Below are 25,395 nucleotides of genomic sequence, written 5' to 3' on the forward strand. Positions count from 1 at the left end.
CTACATGTCTCTTCAGCAAAGAGCATTGGCTAGTCTCTGGGAGACGGCGCCGCTTACTCTGATTGCATCCAGTGAGATGATCAGACTGTCAGCAGCCCACACGGAAAGGAAAGAGGGAGGGAAGATGGGTTCACACGCTCCTAGACCCAGGTAGCTTCCTCACCGGATGATGCCAGGACGAGTCAGCCCACTGTGGGTCAGACCTGGTCACGAGCTTTCACTTCGCAGAGTACTCTGGGCGTCTTCTGGTAACAGACAGACAGACAGTCAGTCACACAGTCTCTCTGTCTCTCAGTCACACACACACACACACACACACACACACACCCCAAAGCCTTTATTTCCAAATACCACAATGTATCTGTACCTCATGTCCGGACCCAATACCATGAGGCAGTATGACAACCCCTCTTGAGGCGGTAAAAACCCCTCAGCACCGGTGCACACCTAATGCATTTCCCTATGCATTATCTAATGCATTTCCCTATGCATTACCTTGTTGGCCAGCCAAGCAGTTCCCTAGTACTGCTATAAACTCACCTTGTTGGTGCCTTTCCCCAATTCCACTCTGCATCTGAACTTGCTGTACAGTCAATAAGTTCAGATGGCGTGAGCCCAACAGGGACAGAAGGCCCCACAGACAGTCCTCCTCCGATACCCCAATAGAGATTTCAAAAGGTCTCATACCTCTCTTGTGGCGCCATGGGGTTCGAAGGGGAATGATCCGCAGCAGCTGTCTGTGTCTCAGTAGGTGTTGCCATCCTGGACGAGCCCCCAAATTGTTGGAGAAAAACTCAGTTCTCGCTTTTCTGTTTGGGTGCAACAGAGTCAGAGACTTTATTCTGTTTAGCAGCTACAACAGGGAGAGAGTGCACTAGGACATAGGGTCTCCCCTTCCTAGACAGGTCTCTCAATACGTGAACAGTTACAACAAGCATTTATACTTTTGTTACAGACAATAATAAGCAACAGCTGCATTTTGTTTATACATAGGTCATCCTGATATCTTCTTTTTCTCATTTCTGAGAGACGCCAGTCTATCTACACATAATCTACACAAAGTCAAAACAACTTCTCACACACTTCTTTTCTGCTCGCCTCACACAATCCTCGCTTCTACAAATCTCGCGTTATTAGGGTTACAGTTAGCCCAACTCTGGCTAACAGAGACTGTCATGCATTCCGTTCCCCTACAAATCCCTGTCAGTTCTTTCGGTACTTCCACAGGGCAAAAAACATTGTCGCGGGTGGTTCTGGGTACAGCCTCACCCCTCCCTCCGTGAAAGCAGCAGACAACCATTTCACGCCTTTTTTCCTGGGTGAACTGCGCAAACGCCCTAGCACAGGAAGCATGGAGACTATGAGACTGTGACCTCGATGAGTAAGGGTCACATTCTCATATGAGGGGGCACAGCATACCACCCCTCATATATAGCTACCTAGTTCTCCTGCATGACACCCCTGTAGGGTCCAGCAGAGCCCACTCTTCCCTGGTGAAATACACAGCCACCTCTTCGAAGGTCACCGGTCCCTGAAAGAGCAAGAGTCCAACACTCAGTACCTGATGCCCCACTCACAGCCCCTCTGTAGATACTCTAAGTAAGGGTCTGGAGCTCTTTTTGGATTTGGGACTGCATCGCCACCCGTGCTGATCAGCGCTCTACGATGGGCAAACAAGAAATGAAATTCAAAAGTTCGTGAGGTTTTTCCTGTCTATCTGGCCAGTGCATCCGAGTTCAGATTGCCGTCCAGAGCGGTCACTGTGGTGCACTGTGGGATACCGCCCGGAGGCCAATGCCGTCGATTTGCGGCCACACTAACCCGAATGCAATATGGTAATACTGATTTCAGGGCTACTCTTCTCGTCGGGGAGGAGTACAGAAACTGGTTTAAAGAGTCCTTTATATCGATATAAAGGGCCTTCTTGTGTGGACGGGTGCAGCATTAAATCAGTTTAATGCTGCTAAAATCGGTTTAAACACGTAGTGTAGACCAGGCCTTAGTCTAACCTCCTCTTCTCGGCCTGATGTTGTTTAACTTTTTCATTAATTACCTAGATGTAGGAATAAAGAGCATATTGATCAAATATGCAGATAACTTTGCCTACTATTTCTATGAGCTGGCTGAAATCCACCTCTCTGAAGTCCAGTGATCTAGTTTTGCTGTTCTCATATCCTCCTTTCCATAGGATCTTGAATTTTATCAGATCATGATCACTTCTCTCCCAAGTTCGTCACCATCCTCACATTCCCAAATAATTTACCCCTGTTAATCAAAACCAGATCTAAAATGGATAACCCCCTGGTTGTTTCCTCAACTTTATGAATTAGAAAGTTGTCCTCTATGCATGCTAAGAATTTTCAGGCCATATTACATTTTGTTGTAATAATCTTCCAACAGATATGTATACCAGTACATTTCAATATTCTTTTCCCACATACTCATAAAAACTTTGCAGTATTTCAACACACGGAATATATGAAAATATCCAGAAATGTTAATTAGAACGCTCTCAACGTCTACTAGGATAGTATCCCCTGTAATTCAGTATACTTGTGCACGATATGAGCAGGATATCCAAGGCCTATCACTTCCTTTTTTAAGCTCATCTTCACTTTGGTGTGCAAATGTTCTCTTCCATGTCTGTATCGACCACCAAAGTTTGTCTTTGTATTATCTGCTTTGTTACAGACCCAGGCCAGTGGGGTAGAGGAGGCTGGTAGAGGGCAAATATACTGGTCACTGGGTAATTAGTTTTCTGTTCCCTGAGTGACCAGAGCAGGGTCTTCACTAGAGTAATCAGGAAGCTGGTAGAATTAATTAAAGCAGATAGGCTGATTAGAACACTGCAGCCAATCAAGGCAGGCTAATCAGGGCACCTGGGTTTAAAAAGGAGCTCTCTCCAGTCAGGGAGGAGAGGAAGTGTGTGTGAGGAGCTGGGAGCAAGAGGCACAAGGAGCTGAGAGTGAGAGGCTGTGCTGCTGGAGGACTAAGGAGTACAAGCGTTACCAGACGCCAGGAGGAAGGTCCTGTGGTGAGGATGAAAGAAGGTGTCTGGAGGAGGCCATGGGGAAGTAGCTCAGGGAGTTGTAGCTGTCATGCAGCTGTTACAGGAGGCACTATAGACAGTTACAATCCACAGGGCCCTTGGCTGGAACCCGGAGTAGAGGGCGGGCCCGGGTTCCCCCTCCAACCTCCCAACTCCTGTTTAGACACAGGAGGAGTTGATCCAGACTGTGGGGAAGATCACTGAGGTGAGCAAATCTGCCAATAAGCGCAGGACCCATCAAGGTAGAGGAGGAACTTTGTCACAACTGGTGTCAGGAGGGGGATTTGGTGTCCACAGTGCGGCAGAACGTTTTGGAGCATGAGCTTTCGTGGATGAATACCCACTTCCTCAGATGCATGTAATGGAAATATCCAGGGGCAGGTATATATATGTGTGCTAGCAAGCAAGCTAGAGATAACGACGTCAGTTCAATCAGGGAGGATGAGGCCCTGTTCTAGCAGCTGAGGTGTGAAAACCAAGAGAGGAGAAACTGGTTTTGTAATTGGCAAGCCATTCACAGTCTTTGTTCAATCCTGAGCGGATGGTGTCAAATTTGCAGATGAACTGAAGCTCAGCAGTTTCTCTTTGAAGTCTGGTCCTGAAGTTTTTTTGCTGCAGGATGGCCACCTTAAGGTCTGCTATAGTGTGGCCAGGGAGGTTGAAGTGCTCTCCTACAGGTTTTTGTATATTGCCATTCCTAATGTCTGATTTGTGTCCATTTATCCTTTTCCGTAGAGACTGTCCAGTTTGGCCGATGTACATAGCAGAGGGGCATTGCTGGCATATGATGGCGTATATTACATTGGTGGATGTGCAGGTGAATGAACCAGTGATGGTGTGGCTGATCTGGTTAGGTCCTGTGATGGTGTCGCTGGTGTAGATATGTGGGCAGAGTTGGCATCGAGGTTTGTTGCATGGATTGGTTCCTGAGCTAGAGTTGTTATGGTGTGGTGTGCAGTTACTGGTGAGAATATGTTTCAGGTTGGCAGGTTGTCTGTGGGCAAGGATTGGCCTGCCACCCAAGGCCTGTGAAAGTGTGGGATCATTGTCCAGGATGGGTTGTAGATCCTTGATGATGCGTTGGAGGGGTTTTAGCTGGGGGCTGGATGTGATGGCCAGTGGAGTCCTGTTGGTTTCTCTCTTGGGTTTGTCTTGCAGTAGGAGGCTTCTGGGTACACGTCTGGCTCTGTTGATCTGTTTCCTTATTTCCTCATGCGGGTATTGTAGTTTTGAGAATGCTTGGTGGAGATTTTGTAGGTGTTGGTCTCTGTCTGAGGGGTTTGAGCAGATGCGGTTGTACCTCAGTGCTTGGCTGTAGACAATGGATCGTGTGATGTGCCCGGGATGGAAGCTGGAGGCATGAAGGTAGACATAGCGGTCGGTGGGTTTTCGATATAGGGTGGTGTTAATGTGACCATCACTTATTTGCACCGTGGTGTCAAGAAAGTGGACCTCCCGTGTAGATTGGTCCAGGCTGAGGCTGATGGTGGGGTGGAAGCTGTTGAAATCATGGTGGAATTTTTCCAGAGTCTCCTTCCCATGGGTCCAGATGATGAAGATGTCATCAATGTAGCGTAGATAGAGAAGGGGTGTGAGTGGACAAGAGCTGAGGAAGCGTTGTTCCAGGTCGGCCATGAAGATATTGGCATATTGTGGGGCCATGCGGGTGCCCATAGCAGTGCCACTGATCTGGAGATATATATTGTCATCAAATTTGAAATAGTTGTGTGTAAGTATAAAGGCACAGAGCTCAGCAGCCAGTTGTGCTGTGGCATCATCAGGGATAGTGTTCCTGACAGCTTGTATTCCATCTGTGTGTGGGATGTTTGTGTAGAGAGCCTCTACATCCATGGTGGCTAGGATGGTGTTTTCTGGGAGGTCACCAATGCATTGTAGTTTCCTCAGGAAATCAGTGGTGTCGCAGAGATAGCTGGGAGTGCTGGTGGCATAGGGTCTGAGTAGAGAGTCCATATATCCAGACAGTCCTTCAGTGAGAGTGCCAATGCCCGAGATGATGGGGCGTCCAGGATTTCCGGGTTTGTGGATCTTGGGTAGTAGATAGAATAACCCTGGTCAGGGCTCTAGGGGTATGTTGATTTCTTCTGGTGTTAGTGTAGGGAGTGTCCTGAGTAGATGCTGTAGTTTCTTAGTGTATTCCTCAGTGGGATCTGAGGGAAGTGGCCTGTAGAATTTGGTATTGGAGAGTTGTCTGGCTGCCTCCTTTTGATAGTCAGACCTGTTCATGATGACAACGGCACCTCCTTTATCAGCCTCTTTGATGATAATGTCAGTGTGGTTTCTAAGGCTGTGGATGGCATTGCGTTCTGCACGGCTTAGGTTGTGAGGCAAGCGATGTTGTTGTTCCACGATTTCTGCCTGTGCACGCCGGCGGAAGCATTCAATGTATAGGTCCAGGCTGTCATTTCGACCCTCAGGAGGAGTCCATGTGGAGTTCTTTTTCTTGTGCTGTTGGTGGGAGGGCACCCGTGTATCAGTGCACTGTTCAGTGTTGTCCTGGAAGTATTCTTTGAGTCGGAGACGGCGAAAGTAGGCTTCCAGATCGCCGCAGAACTGTATCATGTGGTGGGGGTGGCAGGGCAGAAAGAGAGTCCCCAAGATAGGACAGACTTTTCTTCTGGACTGAGTGTGTAGTTGGATAGATTGATGATATTGCTGGGTGGGTTAGGGGTACCACGGTTGTGGCCCCATGTGGCAGGTAGGAGTTTAGACAGCTTACAGTCCTTTTTCCTTTGTAGAGAGGTGAAGTGAGTAATGTAGATCTCCTGTCTTATTCTAGTGAAGTCCGTTTGTATAGAAGTTTGGTTATTAATGAGAGTCTCCAGGTTGGAGAGCTCTTTTTTGATGTTTTCCTGTTTGCTGTATAGGATGCAGATCAGGTGGTTCCTCAGTTTTTTTGATAGAATATGGCATAATCTCTCACTGTGGTCTGTGTAGTATGTAGATAGCAGTGGATTTTTCACCTTTAGTCCATTTGGTATGATGTCCATCCGTTTGCATTTGGAAAGGAAGAAGATATCTGTCTGTATTTGTGCAAGTTTCTTCATGAGGTTGATGGATTTCCATTCCATACGGCTAAATGCAGTGCCTTGCATGGTGTCAAGTATCAGAGGGTAGCCGTGTTAGTCTGGATCTGTAAAAGCAGCAAAGAATTCTGTGGCACCTTATAGACTAACAGACGTTTTGGAGCATGAGCTTTCGTGGATGAATACCCACTTCCTCAGATGCATGTAATGGAAATATCCAGGGGCAGGTATATATATGTGTGCTAGCAAGCAAGCTAGAGATAACGACGTCAGTTCAATCAGGGAGGATGAGGCCCTGTTCTAGCAGCTGAGGTGTGAAAACCAAGAGAGGAGAAACTGGTTCTGTAATTGGCAAGCCATTCACAGTCTTTGTTCAATCCTGAGCTGATGGTGTCAAATTTGCAGATGAACTGAAGCTCAGCAGTTTCTCTTTGAAGTCTGGTCCTGAAGTTTTTTTGCTGCAGGATGGCCACCTTAAGGTCTGCTATAGTGTGGCCAGGGAGGTTGAAGTGCTCTCCTACAGGTTTTTGTATATTGCCATTCCTAATGTCTGATTTGTGTCCATTTATCCTTTTCCGTAGAGACTGTCCAGTTTGGCCGATGTACATAGCAGAGGGGCATTGCTGGCATATGATGGCGTATATTACATTGGTGGATGTGCAGGTGAATGAACCAGTGATGGTGTGGCTGATCTGGTTAGGTCCTGTGATGGTGTCGCTGGTGTAGATATGTGGGCAGAGTTGGCATCGAGGTTTGTTGCATGGATTGGTTCCTGAGCTAGAGTTGTTATGGTGTGGTGTGCAGTTACTGATGAGAATATGTTTCAGGTTGGCAGGTTGTCTGTGGGCAAGGATTGGCCTGCCACCCAAGGCCTGTGAAAGTGTGGGATCATTGTCCAGGATGGGTTGTAGATCCTTGATGATGCGTTGGAGGGGTTTTAGCTGGGGGCTGTATGTGATGGCCAGTGGAGTCCTGTTGGTTTCTCTCTTGGGTTTGTCTTGCAGTAGGAGGCTTCTGGGTACACGTCTGGCTCTGTTGATCTGTTTCCTTATTTCCTCATGCGGGTATTGTAGTTTTGAGAATGCTTGGTGGAGATTTTGTAGGTGTTGGTCTCTGTCTGAGGGGTTTGAGCAGATGCAGTTGTACCTCAGTGCTTGGCTGTAGACAATGGATCGTGTGATGTGCCCGGGATGGAAGCTGGAGGCATGAAGGTAGACATAGCGGTCGGTGGGTTTTCGATATAGGGTGGTGTTAATGTGACCATCACTTATTTGCACCGTGGTGTCAAGAAAGTGGACCTCCCGTGTAGATTGGTCCAGGCTGAGGCTGATGGTGGGGTGGAAGCTGTTGAAATCATGGTGGAATTTTTCCAGAGTCTCCTTCCCATGGGTCCAGATGATGAAGATGTCATCAATGTAGCGTAGATAGAGAAGGGGTGTGAGTGGACAAGAGCTGAGGAAGCGTTGTTCCAGGTCGGCCATGAAGATATTGGCATATTGTGGGGCCATGCGGGTGCCCATAGCAGTGCCACTGATCTGGAGATATATATTGTCATCAAATTTGAAATAGTTGTGTGTAAGTATAAAGGCACAGAGCTCAGCAGCCAGTTGTGCTGTGGCATCATCAGGGATAGTGTTCCTGACAGCTTGTATTCCATCTGTGTGTGGGATGTTTGTGTAGAGAGCCTCTACATCCATGGTGGCTAGGATGGTGTTTTCTGGGAGGTCACCAATGCATTGTAGTTTCCTCAGGAAATCAGTGGTGTCAGAAGAAGGAGGGTGATTTAAAAAAAAAAAGTAAAGGGTTTATTTTTTTTTCACCACAATGGATGACTTAGTACGGGCATTGATACAAGCTACGGTGGCCCAGCAGGCGGCTACCCGTGTCCAGGCAGCTGCCCAACAGGAGGCGGTGCGGCTGCAGCAAGAGACTAATCGCCTGCTGATGGACCAGGCTTCTCAAGACTGAGCTATGTTGCGGGAACTTGTAAACCAGGTAAAGAGCCTCACAGAGCTGAACCACAGCTGTGATCGGAGGCAGATCATACGGGCCAGCCATTGGCTGCAGAAAATGATGCAGGAGGATGATGTAGAGGCATACCTTCCTGCCTTTGAGAGGACAGCCCTACGAGAGGCGTGGCCTCAAGATCAGTGGTCTGGCATCCTTGCCCCATTCCTCTCTGGGGAGGCCCAGGCGGCCTACTATGATCTGCCTGAAGAGACTGCAGCAGACTACATCCAGCTGAAAGCAGAAATCCTGGCCAGATCTGGAGTAACAACTGCAGTGTGGGCCCAGCGGTACCAGGAATGGAGGTACCAGGAAAACAAAACCCTGCGGTCCCAATTGTATGACCTCATCCATCTCGCACGAAAGTGGTTGCGAACGGAATCCGGAAGAGATACTAGAGGTTCTGGTCATTGACCAATACATGGGGGCCTACCGCCAGATCTCTGTGCTCCGGTAAGCCAGAACGAACCCTCCACCTATGGTTCAGCCCTGCTGCCTCTGCCTCCCCGACTCGATGGGACTTTGGGGCGCACTCAGAAAGTCTGGGGTGCCTGCTCTGGGTTGTGGGTGCAAATCAGGGCAGTTTCCCAACCACTTGCCCCAGCCCTAAGCCCCCTCCCACACCCTAATTCCTGGCCAGACCCTGCACTCCAACGTTTTTAATTTTATTTTTAAATAAAGGGCTCTTATCCAAAGCGCTTTACAACAGTTCGCTGTCGGTACAAACAATATCTGGAAAGATCATTAGGTGGTGCACTGAGATGCTCAGCGATTTTCAAGTGGTCTGTGGAAAACGCAGACAACAAAAACAATCAAAGTACTTCACTTTGTCCTCATTTACTTCCTATCACTTATAGGAGGAGGATGAAGAAAAAAAGAATGAAAAATGGGGGAGGGGGTGAAATAAGAGAGTGTTCTTTTTCTTGCCTGGGTCCCAAGAAGGGACCCTAAAATGAAGCTGAGCACAGGGCCCCACTAACACTAAATTCCCCACTGAGCTTCTTTCTCTGGATACCCCAGCCAGCATTCAAGGACACACGGAGTGTCTGTGATAAGTAACCCTGAACCAGCAGCCCGCTCGTTACACCCCAAGCACAATTGTGGTCTGGGTGGAGAAGGCTCAGGGTTTGAGATGTCAGGGATAGGAAGCCTCTCCTGATTATGCCGCACCTAACCCTCACTTTTACTTGAGCAAACAGGAGATGTTTGACACTGTGCGATACGGCTCCTGTGCTCTGTTCCCAAAGTGTTTTGCAGCAGGGAAGGGTCTGTGGCAGTGTGTGTGTGTGTGTCACTGGCATATTGGGGCAATGCTGAAACGGGACAGAGTAGAGGTGGCATTGTGTGGCTGGCGTGAGCCATCTCTCTTCTTTTCCCCTTCCAAGAACTGAGGGGACAGGAACCCTTACCTAGCGAGGTCACATTCTCGTACTTCTCCTGCATGACATTCCTGTAGAGGGCTCTCTGAGTGGGGTCCAGCAGAGCCCACTCTCCTCTGGTGAAATACACAGCCACGTCCTCGAAGCTCACGGCCCCTGAAAGAGCAAGAGTCCAACACTCAGTACCTGCTGCCCCACTCACAGCCCCCCTATACATGGGGGACAGGAGCCAAACAGAAACTCTGGGTGGATTTCAGTCAGAGTCCCATCCCCACTCTGCTCAGAGCATCCAGGAAACACCAGGGTGAGGGAACAAAGAGAGGGCCCCTCCTCTCTCCCAGCAGAGTCATCACACACCTACTAGCCACAGACTGATTCAGGAGATGGAGCCACTAGCAGGGTCCAGGGACAGCTCCCTGGTAGGAAGCCCAACACCCTCCCCACCCTGCAGAGCTAGATATGAAGGGAGGGGAATCTCCCCTAAGCCTCACTGGTGGGTGCCCCCTTCATATCTCACAGCAGTCGCTGCTTAGTCAGGTTGGGCTCCAGTACTGGGAGTCTGGTCAGTTTTCCCAGCCCCATGGAGCTGGGTTATTTTCTGCTCCACAAACTAGAGCATTTCCACTGCCGAATCTCATGGGTCTGTTCCTAGAATCTAGGCCACTTATTAAATAACTCCCAGCAGATTTAGCACACCCCTGTCCTCCTCCCTTTCTCCACCCTGTGCATTTCCTGCAAACCAGACTGTGCAAAACTTCCCATCTCCGGTGTATTTGCTGTCCCTTTACTTCCTGGAGGAACCCACCAGCAACCCTCTGATTATACCTACCTGAACTGGCTCCTCTGCAGCCATTTCTCTCCCCTGGCCAACAAGAGGATTGGATAAACTGGAGTGAAACATGGACATTATTCCACAGCCTGGCAGGGTGAGAAGGGCAGTTGTGAAGGTTCAGAACAGGCTTTAATTCATTTCACAGAATGATTCCCCAGGCCCTTTCCCTGCAGACACACCCCTTAGAGTCTGCTATGCTGAGGAAAGGCTTGATCTCTTTATACAGCGTAGACCTGGCCCCTCCTGCCAGGCTAAGCCCACAGAGACATTTTTAACCTCCCTTCTCCCTCCCCCCATCCCATAACAAAGTCTCTGAACACAAGGCTAGAAAAAAGCAGAACCAAAGGATTCACTGTGGGGGATTCCCTCAAACTCTGACCCCATGGCAGCCACACCCCAGCAGGGGGAATATGGAGTCAGGAATTGGATTTTCCTCTGTCTGATTCTCATCTTTTCTACAGGAAAGTGACTCTATCCAGGGTGCAGTAATACATCTTTCTGGGCAGATTAGAGATCTGGAAATTACTCTCCAAACTCTTCTCTCCCATTGCCCCTTTCAATCTCTCTTTCTCCTTCTATCTCCTTTTCCCTGTCCCTTCTCCCTGCCCGTCTGGTAGGAAAGTCCCACTCCCAGGTAGTTTGCTCCCCCTGGCTGGATTTGCTCCTGCAATTGCTAATGGAACCAGAAATGAGGGGGGCCGCTTTGCGTAGAGTCATTTTAAGGCCAGACTCTAGCATTTTCCCTTCTCCAAGTCAGTACTACCCAGATAAGGGGAACATGAGATTTTACACTTACCAATCAAGTATTAACACGCAAGGGTCTTTGTCTGAATGTGTATAAAAGGTTTGTGAAATTTGTGTAAGACAGAGTCTTTTGTGCCAAGGCACAGGCTCTCCTTTTTCTGCAGAATAAAGCATTTTTCCTTATCCCTGTCAGGCTGTTAATTGGCTCTCAGCTAGGCAGACCCGATATTATGGTAACAGTTTCTTTCAGTTACCTGGAATGTCTGGCTCAGAATTTAGTATTAACCGGGCCCAGGGCTGCCCGAGGGGGCTAGTATGAGCTGGAGAAAGTCATCCCCTGGGCCGGGCAGAGAAGCAGCTTTAATTAAGTCAATTCCCAGCACAGAACCCCACTGGGGGAGCAGCAGTTGCTAAGCCTGGTCTCCCAGATCACAATGGAGGCTTCAGGGTCTGACCCAGGAAGCTGAACCCCAATATCCTGAGCAGAGAGGGACAGAGCATTTGAGCAGCTTCTCTCCTTTAGCTCTCGGGGGAGAGCAGCTAACAAGAGCCCCTCCTCACAGGGAGAACTGCTGATCTCATTCGCCCCACTGTCCACCCGGAGGCACTCCTTGTCTTTCCATACAGTGACTCTGGATTAACGATGGTCTCAATGACACCTGATTTCAGAAAGAATGAGTCCAGAATGCTGTGGAAGAGACCATTGTGCAGCAGTGCTGACCCCCTTCCGACCTCCCTCACCCCCCAGATCGAGAACAAGGACAGGGGGGCACAATTTTCTAAACGGAACCAAAAGTTTCTGCAGTTTTCAAAAGAGGAGAAAAGCAAAATCTGTGATTTCACACAACAGTGTTTGATAAGTGGACAGAAAGTTATCACAGTGACAGGGCACATGACTGGGGAATGCCCGGCAGTGCTTGGAGCCAGGACTCTGGCACAAGTTGATCAGGGAGAAGGATCATGCTTAGTAGACGTTCCCACAGCCAGGGGCCCACCAGATATTCCCTGGGACCTAGCCCCCAGAGTCCCCAGCCAGGGACCCCAGATACCCCTCAAAGCCCCACCAGCCAGGGAATCCCCACTAGACCATAACTGTCAGGTTGGGAATCCCAAAGGTTTCCCCCACCAAGAGCCCCCAGCAGCCAGAGACCCACCCACTGGGAACTCAGTTCCTCACTGCCTGACTAGGACCCGCCCCCCACACCACCACCAGCAGGATCTGCCATGTTATTTGTCTAGGACTCCCTCCTCCACCCAGCAGGACCCCTTGATGCTTTACAGTGGGAACCCTCACTCTGCTTACCTGGCATCCCCTGACCTAGTGCCAGGGATCCCTTCCCCCAGCTCTGTGCACTGGGCATGGTAACGATCCCAGGAGGAGCCAGCTAGGGAAGCCCAGACGGAGCCCCTGGCACAGCACCAGTCTCCCTCTAACCCCCTGTCCTGCCTCCCCAAGAGACACCCACCCCTGCTGTTCTGCAGCCACCAGGCCCCCAGCAATACACCACCCCCTGCTGGCCAGTCACACAGGAAGAGGGAGCCCTGGGGGGGTGCTTCTTTAACAGAATGAAAGGCCTGGAGAGCAAGAAAGGTAAGAAATGTTCATGCCCTGTCACTAGCAAATAATGGCCACCATGGATCCACCCCAGAGGTGGCTACATCTTAGCAGAGGGGGAATCAACCCCTCACAGAGACCCTTTGTCATGGGGCTTGGGATACTTCTGGACCCACGCTGCACTCAGAGTGACCTCCTCATCCCATGCCAGCTGGATAAAAGAAAAGGGTCCAGCCAACTCTCCCGTTACCAGCTGGGAACCACTGATCCCTCAAACATGGGGAGGCCTCCAGCTTTGATGTGTATTAAAGATGTGGCTGGTCTCTTTCATCAGCAAACATTTTAACAGAGATAAAGGGAGGAAGAAGTGGTTCTCAAAGGAGAGGGGAAAGATCAACACTAGGAAATTTAACCCCCTGCAACCTCCAGGATGGAGAATGATTCAGGGCAACACCTTTCCTCCAAGAAAGAAGTTGCTGGGATTGAGAAACACAGGGAACAGCCCCAAATATGAAAGGATTTTAATTGACATTTGAAAACAACACAGAAATGAAAGGCTGGAAATCTGAGAGATTTTGGCTCTATTTTTCCAAATAATAGAGAGAAAAGTGGAAAATCAAAGGGATTTTACATCAGTTTACATCAGATATGCAGTAAAATCTCAGTGTTTCACATCAATGTTTGTTAAATGAATAGAGAGGAAATGGGCACCATTTGCAAACATTTTATATCTATGTTCAAGAAGCTGAGGAAAGGTGTAAATCTGAGATTTTCTTGCTATTTTATAATTAAAGAGACAAGGGAAAATCTCAGGACAAATTCAATTAGAAACAAACAACTAGAGAGAAGCGAGGCAAATGTTTAGGGTATTTTATATCAACCTCTGAGATCTGCAGAGAAAACATGTCACAACCTATGCAACTGAAGGTGGAAAATCAGACTCATGGAGAGACCGAGGGGAAATCAGGGGAGACGAGAGAACTGATCATTGCAGGGGAGGGGGGGCAAATCTCCCCAGATTTTATAGCCCGTGTGAGACACTGAGAGAGCAAAGGGGCAAAACTAGAGAGAATTTGTATCGGGGGTGAGAGGCAAGTGGCACAAACAGGGACAGGATCCAATTAACTCACCTCCCCCCTTCACCGCCCCCCCCGGGAATTTCCTGGCTGCCCAGAGACAGTTCAACCCCCCCCCCCCCCGCGTCCCACTGACCTTCCCCTCCCCTCCCGATTCTCCCCTCCCCGCCCGACACCCCCTCCCCACAGGGCCCCCCCGCCGGGCCCCGGGCTCCCCCCCATCCCAGCGGGGCCGGGGCGGATGCTGCTGCAGCTCCACTGGGGCCGAGGCGGCTCCGAGGCTGCTCCCAGGCTCCCCGGGGCAGAGTCACTTTCCTCCCCCCCCCCCGGGGTCTCTCACTCCCCGGGGGCTCCGGGCCGGGCCGGGCAGAGCCCGGGGCTGCCCAGGGGGCGGGGCCCAGCTGGAGAAAGCCCCCCCGGCCGGGCCCCCCCGCACAGACCCGGGCAGCAGCAGCGGCTCAGCCCGGACCGGCTCACACGGGACCGCAGCAGCAGCTTTGCTCTCCGGCCCCCAGCGGGGCTCGTACGGAGCATGCGCGATTTCACACGCTGAACTCTCCCTTCCCTGGGCTGGAGAGAACGGAAGCGCCCCTGGGGCAGGCTGGGAGATGTAGTTCCTGACTCTCCCCGGAGCGGAAGTGACGTCGAAGGGGGAGGCGGAGCTGGGCTGGGAAGCAGCGTTGGTCGCTGCAGTTCTGCCTGGCTCGCGCAGGACCGTTGGAGCCTCTCCCGGCGCCGGAGAAGGGTTTGTGCCATTGGAGCTCTGGGCATGCGCAGATCGCGGCGAGAGAGCCCGTCATTAACCCCCCCGTGCCCGGCTCGGGCCCTGCCCCGCTGGAGTCGCCCCGGGCTCTGCCCGCCCCGCTGCGGAGCTGCAGCCTCCAGGTCCCGGAGCGAGCCCGGGGGCGGGGCCGGGCGGTGATTCTGCCCCAGTGTCCGGTGGGGGGGGACCCGGCATCTCGCAGCGCCGGGGTCTGCTCCCGGGGGGGGGCAGCGCCCGCGGGGGGCTCGGAGCTGCTGTCCCCGAGGAGCCCAGCGCCCCCCGGCCCGGCCGGGCTCTGCCCTGGGGCCCCACGGGGGGTGCGGGGGGAGGCGCCCGGCCCCACGTTACCTAGTGACGCTCGGCTGTACCGAGCGGATTCCCTGTAGCATTTTCTGGTGGGGGGATAAAGCAACGTCAGAGCCAAATGCGCGTTTGGGGCGAAAGGGCTGGTCAGGTGTTTGCTCTGTAAGGAACATGTCACCGGCCAGGGCTTGCAGGCTTTCAGGAGAGGGGCACTGGATTGTACTTAGGGATCTCAAAATAAAAGGTTAAGGCGGCTGGTTCACAGTATGCAATGAAATCTTGCAAACAGTTATACAAATGGACCCTCCTGCTGTTAAATACTCATAAATATTAATACTGATTCAAAACTGACCTTAGAATTATGAGAGAAACACATGAGAAAGGAACTGACGCCTACTGACCATTTCTTAATGCCTAAAATTTTGACACTCCCTCACACCATCTCTTTTTTAAAGAAATACACAGCCCAGGGTTTGGCTACACTTGCAGCTGTACAGTGCTGGGAGTTACAACTGTCTTCGTACAGCTGTGTAGGGAAAGCGCTGCAGTGCGATCACACAGAGCTACCAGCGCTGCAGTGTGGCCACATTTGCAGCGGTGTTGGGAGTGGTGCATTGTGGGCAGCTATTCCAGCATTCAAGTGGCTGCAAGGTGCTTTTCAAAGGAGGGGGGTGGGGGAGACAGAGAGAGTGGATTTTTGGAGCTGACACTGTGTCAGTTCCCTGCCTTGCAAGTTCTAAGGACTTGAAGATACACAGCATCAATCTTCAATCATTTTAAAAGTTGGGACCCCTTCCCCCACCCCTCTCTCATTCACTAAATGCAAATAGCCTTCTGAGCAGATAAGCAGCTGCTCCAACAGGGACCCCCCGCTTCCCCCCTCCCAGCTGCTTCTCTCCTCAAGCAAACATTCCAAAGGGATCCCCCTGCCTCTGCTGGAGCAAACAGGAGCTGTGTTTGATTTTTAGATAAGCAGCTCTGGGAGCCTCAAGTTCACAGCAAAACAAAGAGTTTTATCTTAAAAGCATTATGGAAAGGTTTCGAAGGTCAGTTACAGTGTAGTAAGATTAATCACTGTTATTCCCCAGGCCGAGGTGGAGTATAATCAGCGCTGTATCTATTGGGTTTCTGCCCGCCCAGTGCTAAAGGATTCCCCCCCAGCCAAAGGGGAGGATCTACAGGACCTCAGAACGCCACTGATTCCAGGGGACAACTAATAAAAGAACAGACAGGAGTGCAGTCAGAGGGTCATAAGAAGAGAGCCTGACGGGGACACCGAGCAGAGAACCCCGGACAGCGCCCGCTGCTCCTCGAAGGTGTCAAGGGAGCCAGTAGATGCTGCCCAGAGGAACTCCGCCTGGATACGTGAACGGACTAAGGACCGGAAACAAGCGCCACAGTCACAGGAGTCTCCATTGGCCAACCTCCTCTCCCTGGTTGCATGGATGGCCATTTTAGCCAGGGCGAGGAGGGGGTTGACCAGGAGGTCCCATAACTTTGTGAGGCCACGGATAGGGAGTGCATAGAGAAGGAGGTGAGGGGAAAAGTGCAGCCAGAAATGCAACAGGATATTGGTGAGGAGTTGGTATAGGGGCTGCAACCTGGTGCATGGTAAGTATCTGTAGAGATAGATACTTAGATCTACAGTCCCAAATCCTAAAAGAGCTCCAGACTCAGAGTATCTACAGGGGGGCTGTGAGTGGGGCAGCAGGTACTGAGTGTTGGACTCTTGCTCTTTCAGGGGCCGGTGACCGTCGAGGAGGCGACTGTGTATTTCACCAGGGAAGAGTGGGCTCTGCTGGACCCTACAGGGGCGTCATGCAGGAGAACTAGGTAGCTATATATGAGGGGTGGCATGCTGTGCCCCAATTCCCCAGCACGGTGCTAGGGGGCGCTGCGCTGGAGGGAATGGGGTGAGGGCTCAGTAGGGGGTGCTGTGCTGCAGGGAGGGTGGGGGAGAGCCTGTTGGGGCTGCACTCTGCATCCAGGGCACTAGACAGGACCTTGTTCTTCTTCGAGTGATTGCTCATATCCATTCCAGGTAGGTGTACGCGCCGTGCGTGCACATCTGCCGGAAACTTTTTACCCTAGCAACTCCAGTGGGCCGGCAGGTCGCCCCCTAGAGTGGCGCCAGTATGGCACTAGATATATACCCCTGCCGACCCGCCCGCTCCTCAGTTCCTTCTTACCGCCGTGTCGGTTGCTAGAACTGTGGAGTGCGGCTTGCTGACCTCCACGTCCCTAGCTCTCCTGTACTTGTTCGTCGTCTTAGTTGTAAATAGTTCATAGATAAGTAGTACATAGACTGTTAGCATAGTAGTTAGTTAGAATCTTGTATATAGTTATCTAACATCGGTTGCGGGTGGACCGTTGCCCTCCCCGGTGCCCGGCACCGGGCCCATGCCTGGCTCGCCGGGCTTCAAGCAGTGCTCGGCATGCAAGAAGCCGATGCCTACGAGCGATCCCCACGACGCGTGCCTCAAGTGCCTGGGGGAATCGCACATCAGCGAGAAGTGCCACATTTGCAAGGCTTTTAAGCCTCGCACGAAGAAGGAGAGAGACCAAAGACTCCGCGCTCTCCTTATGGAAGCGGCTCTGTCTCCGGCACCGGCGGCGCAGTCGGCCAGTTCTACTCCGGCACCGGACCGCACCGGCAAGACTCCCCGGCACCGACCATTTCCGGCACCGGGAGCAGACTCACGTCACTCGGCGTCTGCAACACCATCGAGGCAGGCCTGAATGGAGCGCCCGGCACCTACCCTGGCCGCGGCACCGCCTGCAGGGCTGCTGTTGACTCCGGGCCCGGAAGGTCCGTCAAGTCCAGCCCCTCCTAGCTCCCCCTTAAGATCAGGGGTCGAACTACGGGTACCGTCTACGCCGGAGACTTTTGCCTCGGCGCGGGACTTGATCGCAATGATGGAGCCATCGCAGCCTCAGCCGGCACCCCCGGGTTGGGTAACCTCCAGGGGTAAACCGATGCTTCGAGCGCAGTCTCCTGAGTCCCGGCACCGATCACCCCGGAGGCGTGAACGCTCGTGCTCGGGGTGCCACTCGGAGTCCCGGCACCGTTCTCCCAGGCGGTACCGGTCGTACTCGCGGCACCGATCGCCATCTGCACGGTCCCGGTTGGGCTCCTCTCACCGCCAGCACCGAGACTCCAGGAGCCGTTCACCTCGGCGTTCGGCTCCTCGGTCGACCTCCCGACACCGAACTGGTGGTAGGTCCTGATCCCGGTCGACCTCCTGGCACCGCGCCGGTGGCAGGTCCCGGTCTCCGCTGCCATCCCGGCACCGCGCTCATCGAAGGTCGCGGTCCCGCTCCTGGCGCCGACATCACTCCCGATCCCGGTCCAGATCCCGGCACCGGTCATCACACCGTTCCCGATCCTGATCCCGGCACCGATGTGGGTCGCGGCACCGAGCCTCGACACCGAGGGGAGCGTCAGTCTCGGCGCACAGAGTCGCATACCAATCAGGCTCAGCGCCTTCGTGGCCTTCTAGGGAGCCATCGGTCTCTTCCCAGGCTGACAGCGCCTATGCCATGGGCCAGGGCAGACACTCGGCCCTGTTCCAGGACCCTCCACCACAAGAGCAAGGGCCTCAACAGTGGGGGTTTTGGATCCCATGGGCGTATTGCCAAGCCCAGGGTCCGCAACACATTACCCCCTGCCCTATGGGGGAACGCAGGCCACTGGAGGCGACGGTCTCTAGACCCCCACCCTCCCCGGAAGCAGACGGCAGGTCCAGTAACTGGGACCCAGAGCTCCCTCCAGAGACGGAGGTGCAGTCCCACACGGAACCCCCCGTGGACACTTTGTTGCCGGGGGTTTCCTCGTCGTCTTCTCCGGATGAGGCAGTGGCGGGTACCTCGTCCTCCAGTCCTCCCCCGCTGGATCTTAGGGCACACCAAGACCTCCTCCGCCGGGTGGCACAGAACCTGGACTTGCAAACGGAGGAGGTGTCTGAAATTGAGGACCTGGTGGTGAGCATCCTTTCCGCCGATGTGCCCACCAGAGTGGCCCTGCCCTTTATAAAGACAATCCAGGCCAATGCCACTAACATCTGGCAGTTACCGGCCTCCATCCCTCTGACCGCTCGAGGGGTGGAACGAAAGTACATGGCCCCCTCGAAGGGCTATGAATACCTCTACGTTCACCCGACACCCTGCTCGCTGGTGGTCCAGTCGGTGAACGACAGGGAGCGCCACGGGCAAGAGGCCCCAGCGCCCAAGTCGAAGGAGGCGAGACAAATGGACCTCCTGGGCCGCAAGGTCTATTCGGCGGGAGCGCTACAGCTCAGGGTCTCAAACCAGCAGGCCCTCCTCAGCCGCTACTCCTTCAACTCATGGGTAGCGGCGGGGAAGTTCGCGGAGCTCTTGCCTCAGGACGCCCGCCAGTTTTCCACCATCCTGGACGAGGGCAAGAAAGTAGTAAGAACATCGCTACAGGCCTCCCTTGATGCTGCCGACTCGGCCGCTCAGACCCTGGCCTCGGGGCTCACAATGCGCCGAATTTCTTGGCTGCAGGTCTCTGGCCTTCCACCGGAGCTCCAACATACAATCCAGGACCTCCCCTTTGAAGGCCAGGGCCTGTTTTCTGATAAAACAGACCCTAGACTAAAAGACCTCAAGGACAACAGGGTCATAATACGGTCGCTGGGAATGCACACGCCTGCGACACAGTGCAGGCCATTCCGGCAGCAGAACCAGCAGCAGCGGCGGCGGCCGTACCCTCAGTTCCGCCCGCGGCAGGACCTCTCTAGGTGCCGCGGAAGGAACAACCGCCGCAGGCAGTCCGGTGGCCAAACGGGGCAGAACCAAGGCTCCGCCAAGGCCCCTCCAGGGCCTAAGCCTTCATTTTGAAGGTGCGCCCGAAGGCGCAGTACCAGTTTCCCCTCCGGATCCCTCCCCGCAGTTTTCCAACCGCCTTTCTTTTTTCCTCCCGGCGTGGACCCGAATAACGTCGGACCGTTGGGTCTTGCGTACGGTGCAGGCCGGTTATCGCCTGCAGTATTCTTCGCCCCCTCCCCTCCCACCCACCATCCCCGTCCCTCTTCAGGGACCCCTCTCACGAGCAATTCCTCTGTCAGGAGGTGCACGCGCTCCTTGTCAAGGGAGCCATAAGAGGCAGTTCCGGAAAACAAGAAGGGCAAGGGGTTTTATTCCCGCTACTTTCTAATCCCCAAGTCCAAGGGCGGCCTCAGGCCCATCCTCGACCTGCGGGAGCTCAACAAGTATATCATGAAGTTGAAGTTCCGTATGGTATCCCTTGGAACCATCATCCCATCCCTGGATCCCGGAGACTGGTACGCCGCCCTCGACATTCAGGACGCTTACTTCCACATCTCCATTGCCCCCCAACACAGACGTTTCCTCCGCTTTGTGGTCGACCGCCAACATTATCAATTTGCGGTCCTCCCGTTTGGCCTCTCAACGGCCCCGAGGGTGTTTATGAAATGCATGGCAGTCGTCGTCGCACACTTTCGACGTTGCCGCATTCACGTCTTCCCCTATCTGGACGACTGGCTGATCCGAGGCACATCGGAGCTGCAAGTCCGCGACCACGTCGACAGGATCAGCACCCTCTTTGCTGCCTTGGGCCTCGTCATCAATGTGGACAAGTCTACTCTGCTCCCCACGCAGCGGATAGAGTTCATCGGGGCCGTTCTGGACTCTACCCTAGCCAGGGCCTTGCTACCCTTGCCCAGGTTCCAGTCGCTATCGGCCATCATTCTGCGCTTGCAGGGGGCTCCGCTGACCTCTCTACGAACATGTCTGGCCCTTCTAGGCCACATGGCAGCCTGTACGTTCGTGACGGCATATGCCCGACTCCGCATGAGGCCTCTTCAATCTTGGCTCATCGCGCAGTATCAGCCGGCCAGACATTCGTTGGACAAAGTCGTCACCGTTCCTCAGAGGGTGCTGGACTCCCTTCGGTGGTGGCTGGACCAGTCCGTAGTCTGTGCGGGGCTCCTGTTCCATCTGCCCCAACCCTTGGCATCCCTGACCACGGACATCTCAGATCTGGGCTGGGGGGCACATTGCGGCACCCAGAGGACTCAGGGCTTGTGGACACCTCAAGAGATCAACCTCCATATCAACATACGAGAGTTGAGAGTGGTCCGCCTTGTTTGTCAAGCGTTTGTCCATCTCCTTCAAGGTCGTTGTGTCGTGGTGTTCACCGACAACACGACGACCATGTTTTACATCAACAAGCAGGGTGGCACCAGGTCCTCTCCCCTGTATCTCGAGGCAATGCGCCTCTGGGAGTTTTGCATAGCCCATTCAGTTCACCTTTCCGCCTCCTATCTCCCGGGAGTGCGGAACACTCTAGCGGATCGGCTGAGCAGATCCTTCCGTTTGCACGAGTGGTCCCTCCGTACGGACTTCGCCCTCTCACTCTTCCAGAGGTGGGGTCGTCCCCGGATGGACCTCTTCGCGTCCAGGCAGAACAGGAAGTGTCGAGCATTCTGCTCCTTCCAGGGTCGGGAACCAGGGTCTCTAGCAGATGCATTCCTGATCCCATGGACAGCCCACCTGTGTTATGCATTCCCTCCCGTTCCGCTGATACACAGGGTTCTCCTCAAGGTGCGCAGAGACAGAGCCTGGGTGATTCTCATAGCTCCAGCATGGGCCAGACAGCACTGGTACCCCATGTTGCTGGACCTCTCAGTAGCCAACCCAGTTACCCTGCCCCTACATCGGGACCTGATCACCCAGGACCACGGCAGGCTCTGTCACCTGGACCTTCCGTCTCTACACCTAACGGCATGGCTCCTGCGTGGTTGACAGGCTCCGAGTTGCGCTGTTCTACCCCGGTTCGGGAGATTCTCATGGGCAGTAGAAAGCCTTCCACCAGGGCGACTTACTCAGCTAAGTGGAAGCGTTTCTCCTGCTGGTGTTCAGAGAAAACTCTTCGCCCTATGGAGACTCCCATCACCACTATCTTAGACTACATCTGGTCCCTCAAGACCCAGGGTCTGGCGTTGTCGTCCCTCCGGGTCCACCTAGCGGCCATCTCTGCGTTTCATCCTGGAATGGACGGATGTTCTGTCTTCTCCCACCCTATGGTGGCGAGATTCCTGAAGGGACTGGAGCGGCTCTATCCACAAATCCGCCCTCCTGCCCCTTCATGGGACCTCAGCCTGTTCCTGACTTGGCTCATGGGCCCTCCATTCGAGCCATTAGCTACTTGCTCCCTGCTCTACCTCTCGTGGAAGACCGCGAAGACCTTCCTAGTGGCCATTACCTCAGCTAGACGAATGTCAGAGCTGAGGGCCCTCACAGTGGACCCACCGTATACCATCTTCCATAAAGACAAGGTACAGCTGAGGCCTCACCCTGCCTTTCTTCCCAAGGTGGTCTCAGCTTTCCATGTTAACCAAGAGATTTTCCTCCCAGTCTTTTTCCCAAAGCCCCATTCGTCCCGCAGGGAGCAGCAGCTCCACTCGCTAGATGTCCGTCGGGCGCTAGCATTTTATGTGGACAGGACCAAACCATTCCGCAAGTCCCCCCAGTTATTTGTGGCGGTAGCGGACCGGGTCAAGGGGCTGCCAATTTCCTCCCAGAGGTTATCTTCCTGGGTTACCTCCTGCATAAGGACCTGCTACGACCTGGCCCACGTTCCAACGGGCCGTGTGACTGCTCACTCCACCAGAGCACAGGTGTCATCGCTGGATTTCCTTGCCCGCGTTCCAATCCAAGAGATTTGTAGGGCGGCGACCTGGTCATCGGTCCACACATTCGCTTCCCATTACGCCCTGGTTCAGCAGTCCAGAGATAACACGGCCTTTGGCTCTGCAGTATTCCAGGCCGCGACCTCTCACTCCGGCCCCACCGCCTAGGTAAGTCTTGGGAATCACCTACCTGGAATGGATATGAGCAATCACTCGAAGAAGAAAAGATGGTTACTCACCTTTGTAACTGTTGTTCTTCGAGATGTGTTGCTCATATCCATTCCACACCCGCCCCCCTTCCCCACTGTCGGAGTAGCCCGCAAGAAGGAACTGAGGAGCGAGCGGGCCGGCAGGGGTATATATCTAGTGCCATACTGGCGCCACTCTAGGGGGCAACCTGCCGGCCCACTGGAGTTGTTAGGGTAAAAAGTTTCCGGCAGACGTGCACGCACAGCGCGCACACCTACCTGGAATGGATATCATCTCGAAGAACAACAGTTACAAAGGTGAGTAACCGTCTTTTTTCTGCCCTTGGGGCCAAAGCCTCTCCCCATGCTGTAGGGCTGCGCTGAGGGTGCCTGACAGCCTCGGCAGGTAGGAGGGGCCCCCAGGCAGTGGCCGGGGGATGCAGGGCTTAGGAAAGCGGAGGGTTGATCAATACTGCTCTGTGCTCAGGGTGAGCGGGGGGCTGAACAAAGCCCCATTGAGGGAGCAAGGAGCCGGCTTGGCCTCCTGCAGCGACACGGCTCGGGGCCAGGAGGGGAGATTAAAGGGGGCTAGGCACCTGGTACTTAATTCACTGGGGGCCCATATTAGAGTCCCCAGTGTCACCCCCATGAGCCGCACCAGAGCTCAGCAGAGCTAGAGCGGGAGGCTGGGAGCCAGAACAACACAGGGGAGTGGGGGGAGGTGAGCTCAGACCTTGGGAAGCTTAGGGGGGGATTTTTGGGGGGTACCGCTGCCCCTCTGCAGGAGGGACACATTCTTTTGGCTTAATCATGAGCAACAGGCAGTGGTTCTTCCATGCCCTGGTCCCAGCAGGGTTAGGGGTTCCTTGGGCAGCAGGAACCAGGGGCCTTATATGGACCTTGATTTAGTGCCCTGACTCAATCTAGAAGCCTCCCTTGGACCCGACACTGGGGCTCCCCCCAGCTCTGCCAGTGCCCCTCAATCCTGACCCGCAGCCCTTGCTGTCCCTGTGCGGTACCCCAGTCCCTACTCCCTGAGGGAGCCCAGGACTGGGCACTGGCAGACTTGTGGGGTGGGGACAGCCCAGGACTGGGGTAGGAGGGTTCTTCTGAGCATAAAAACTCTTGCCACCCTCACCCCTAACACCCTTCCCCCTCAAATGCCCCAGTCATCCCCACCCCCAAGTCCCCATCTCTGTGTCCCCTGCCACATCCCCACCCTTCCCCCTCAGCCCCCCAACCTTCCTGGCAGGAACAGCCCCTCTGGTAAAGGGGGAGTCCAGTCTTCCCCAGCGCTCCCGCCCCGGCCCCCAGGGTCTGTTCCCACAGGGACTGGCTGAGTCTCCCCACCCAAAAGGGCCGGATGAGTGTCTCTGATCAGCAGGCGCCTGCTGGGTTCAAAGGCTTTTCCCACAGTCTGGCCCGGAGCTCAGCCCCAGGGTCAGACTGGCCTGGCTCAGGGACAGGGCGAGAGCTCTCCTAGCCCAGGGCCCCCATCTCATAGTGCCCCCAACCCAGGGTCCTGCCCCACACTTCCACCAACTCAAGGCCCCTTTCCTGCACTGCCCCAGTCCCCAGCCCCAACCCCACCCCCACCCCAGGGTGCCTGCCCCACACTGCTTTCAGCCCCACACTGCCTCCAGCTCCGCCCTCCCCCCTTCCATCACAGGGCCCCGGGTCTGCATTGTCCCCAGCCCCTCCCACCCCTCTTCACTGCCCCCAGCCCCCCAGCACAGGGCTCCCACCTCCCAATCGAGGTGACTCCCACTAGGGCTGGTGCAAGGATGTTTTGCTCCCTAGGCAAAACTTCCACCTTGAGCCACCCCTCCTTTCCCCAACACCCTCCAAAAACTAGTAAATTTAGCGTTATAAACAGCCTGTCAGAACGGGTAACGGCTACGTGTGAGGAGAAAAATGACGTCCTAGCCACTTTGTACCATAATGAAGCAGTACGCTTCAGCCCAGCCCCATCGCAGAGCCGACCTGGGCTGTAGTTCAGGGGTTGGCAACCTTTCAGGAGTGCTGTGCCGAGTCTCCATTTATTCGCGCTAATTTAAGGTTTCGCGTGCCAGTCATACATGTTAATGTTTGTAGAAGGTCTCTTTTTACAAGTCTATAATATAGAACTAAAGTATTGTATGTAGAGTAAATAAGGTTTTTTAAATGTTTAAAAAGCTTCATTTAAAATTGAATGAAAATACAGAGCCCCCCCGGACTGGTGGCCAGGACCCAGGCAGTGTGAGTGCCCCTGAAAAATCACTGCCTCCTCCTGCTCTAGCTGTAATGTAGGAGAGGACAAGTTAAAGCCTAACACTCGATCAGCATGGCCTCTGCTGCCCTGTGCATGCTGGTCGCTGAGGTGATAGTTGCTATGTGTTAGTTAGGGTGAGCGGACGTGACAGTCCCGATTTTAGGGGACTTGTCCCCCGTCCCGACCTTACATTGGTCTGGGCGCACTTTGTCCCAATATCAGGGGGACCGTGGCAAGCCGGCACTGCCGGCGCCACTCACCGCTTCCTCTTGGGCCCTGGGGCAGCACAGCTGAGCTCTTGGCGCGCTGCAGAGTTCAGCTCTGCCCCAGGCACACAGAGGCAGCCAGGCGGTCTCCGCTGCGTGCTGCAGCAGGGCTTGTAGATCTGGGCTGGGAGAGCCCCGCCCCAGCCTGCTGGCCGGCAAGAACCTGCAGACAGAGTGCAGCCCTGACCGCAACCTCAGGCATACAGAGGCGGCGAGGAGGGCTCCACTCCGTGGCGTGCTGCAGCGAGGGTGGGCTTGTAGGTGC

General features: G+C 53.9%; 1 long non-coding RNA gene and 1 pseudogene across 2 annotated transcripts; one reads left to right on the forward strand and one right to left on the reverse strand.

Moving 5' to 3' along the window:
- Positions 1-1,315: 1,315 nt before the first annotated feature.
- LOC115636263 lies at positions 1,316-13,797 on the reverse strand. 2 transcript variants are annotated; one of them, XR_003996861.1, is made up of 4 exons: positions 13,492-13,797; positions 10,309-11,138; positions 9,510-9,635; positions 1,316-1,531 (listed from the first exon to the last, which is right to left on the reverse strand). It is a non-coding gene; the product is annotated as an uncharacterized LOC115636263 (long non-coding RNA). The 2 variants fall into 2 exon arrangements; XR_003996862.1 differs by having other exon boundaries at positions 10,309-10,397; positions 12,522-13,797.
- Positions 13,798-14,328: 531 nt separating this feature from the next.
- The window catches only part of LOC115636208, a 37,540-nt pseudogene continuing 26,473 nt past the window's right edge, over positions 14,329-25,395 (forward strand).

This window comes from Gopherus evgoodei, chromosome 16, assembly GCF_007399415.2.
Source record: "Gopherus evgoodei ecotype Sinaloan lineage chromosome 16, rGopEvg1_v1.p, whole genome shotgun sequence".
NCBI classification, from domain to species: Eukaryota; Metazoa; Chordata; order Testudines; family Testudinidae; genus Gopherus; species Gopherus evgoodei.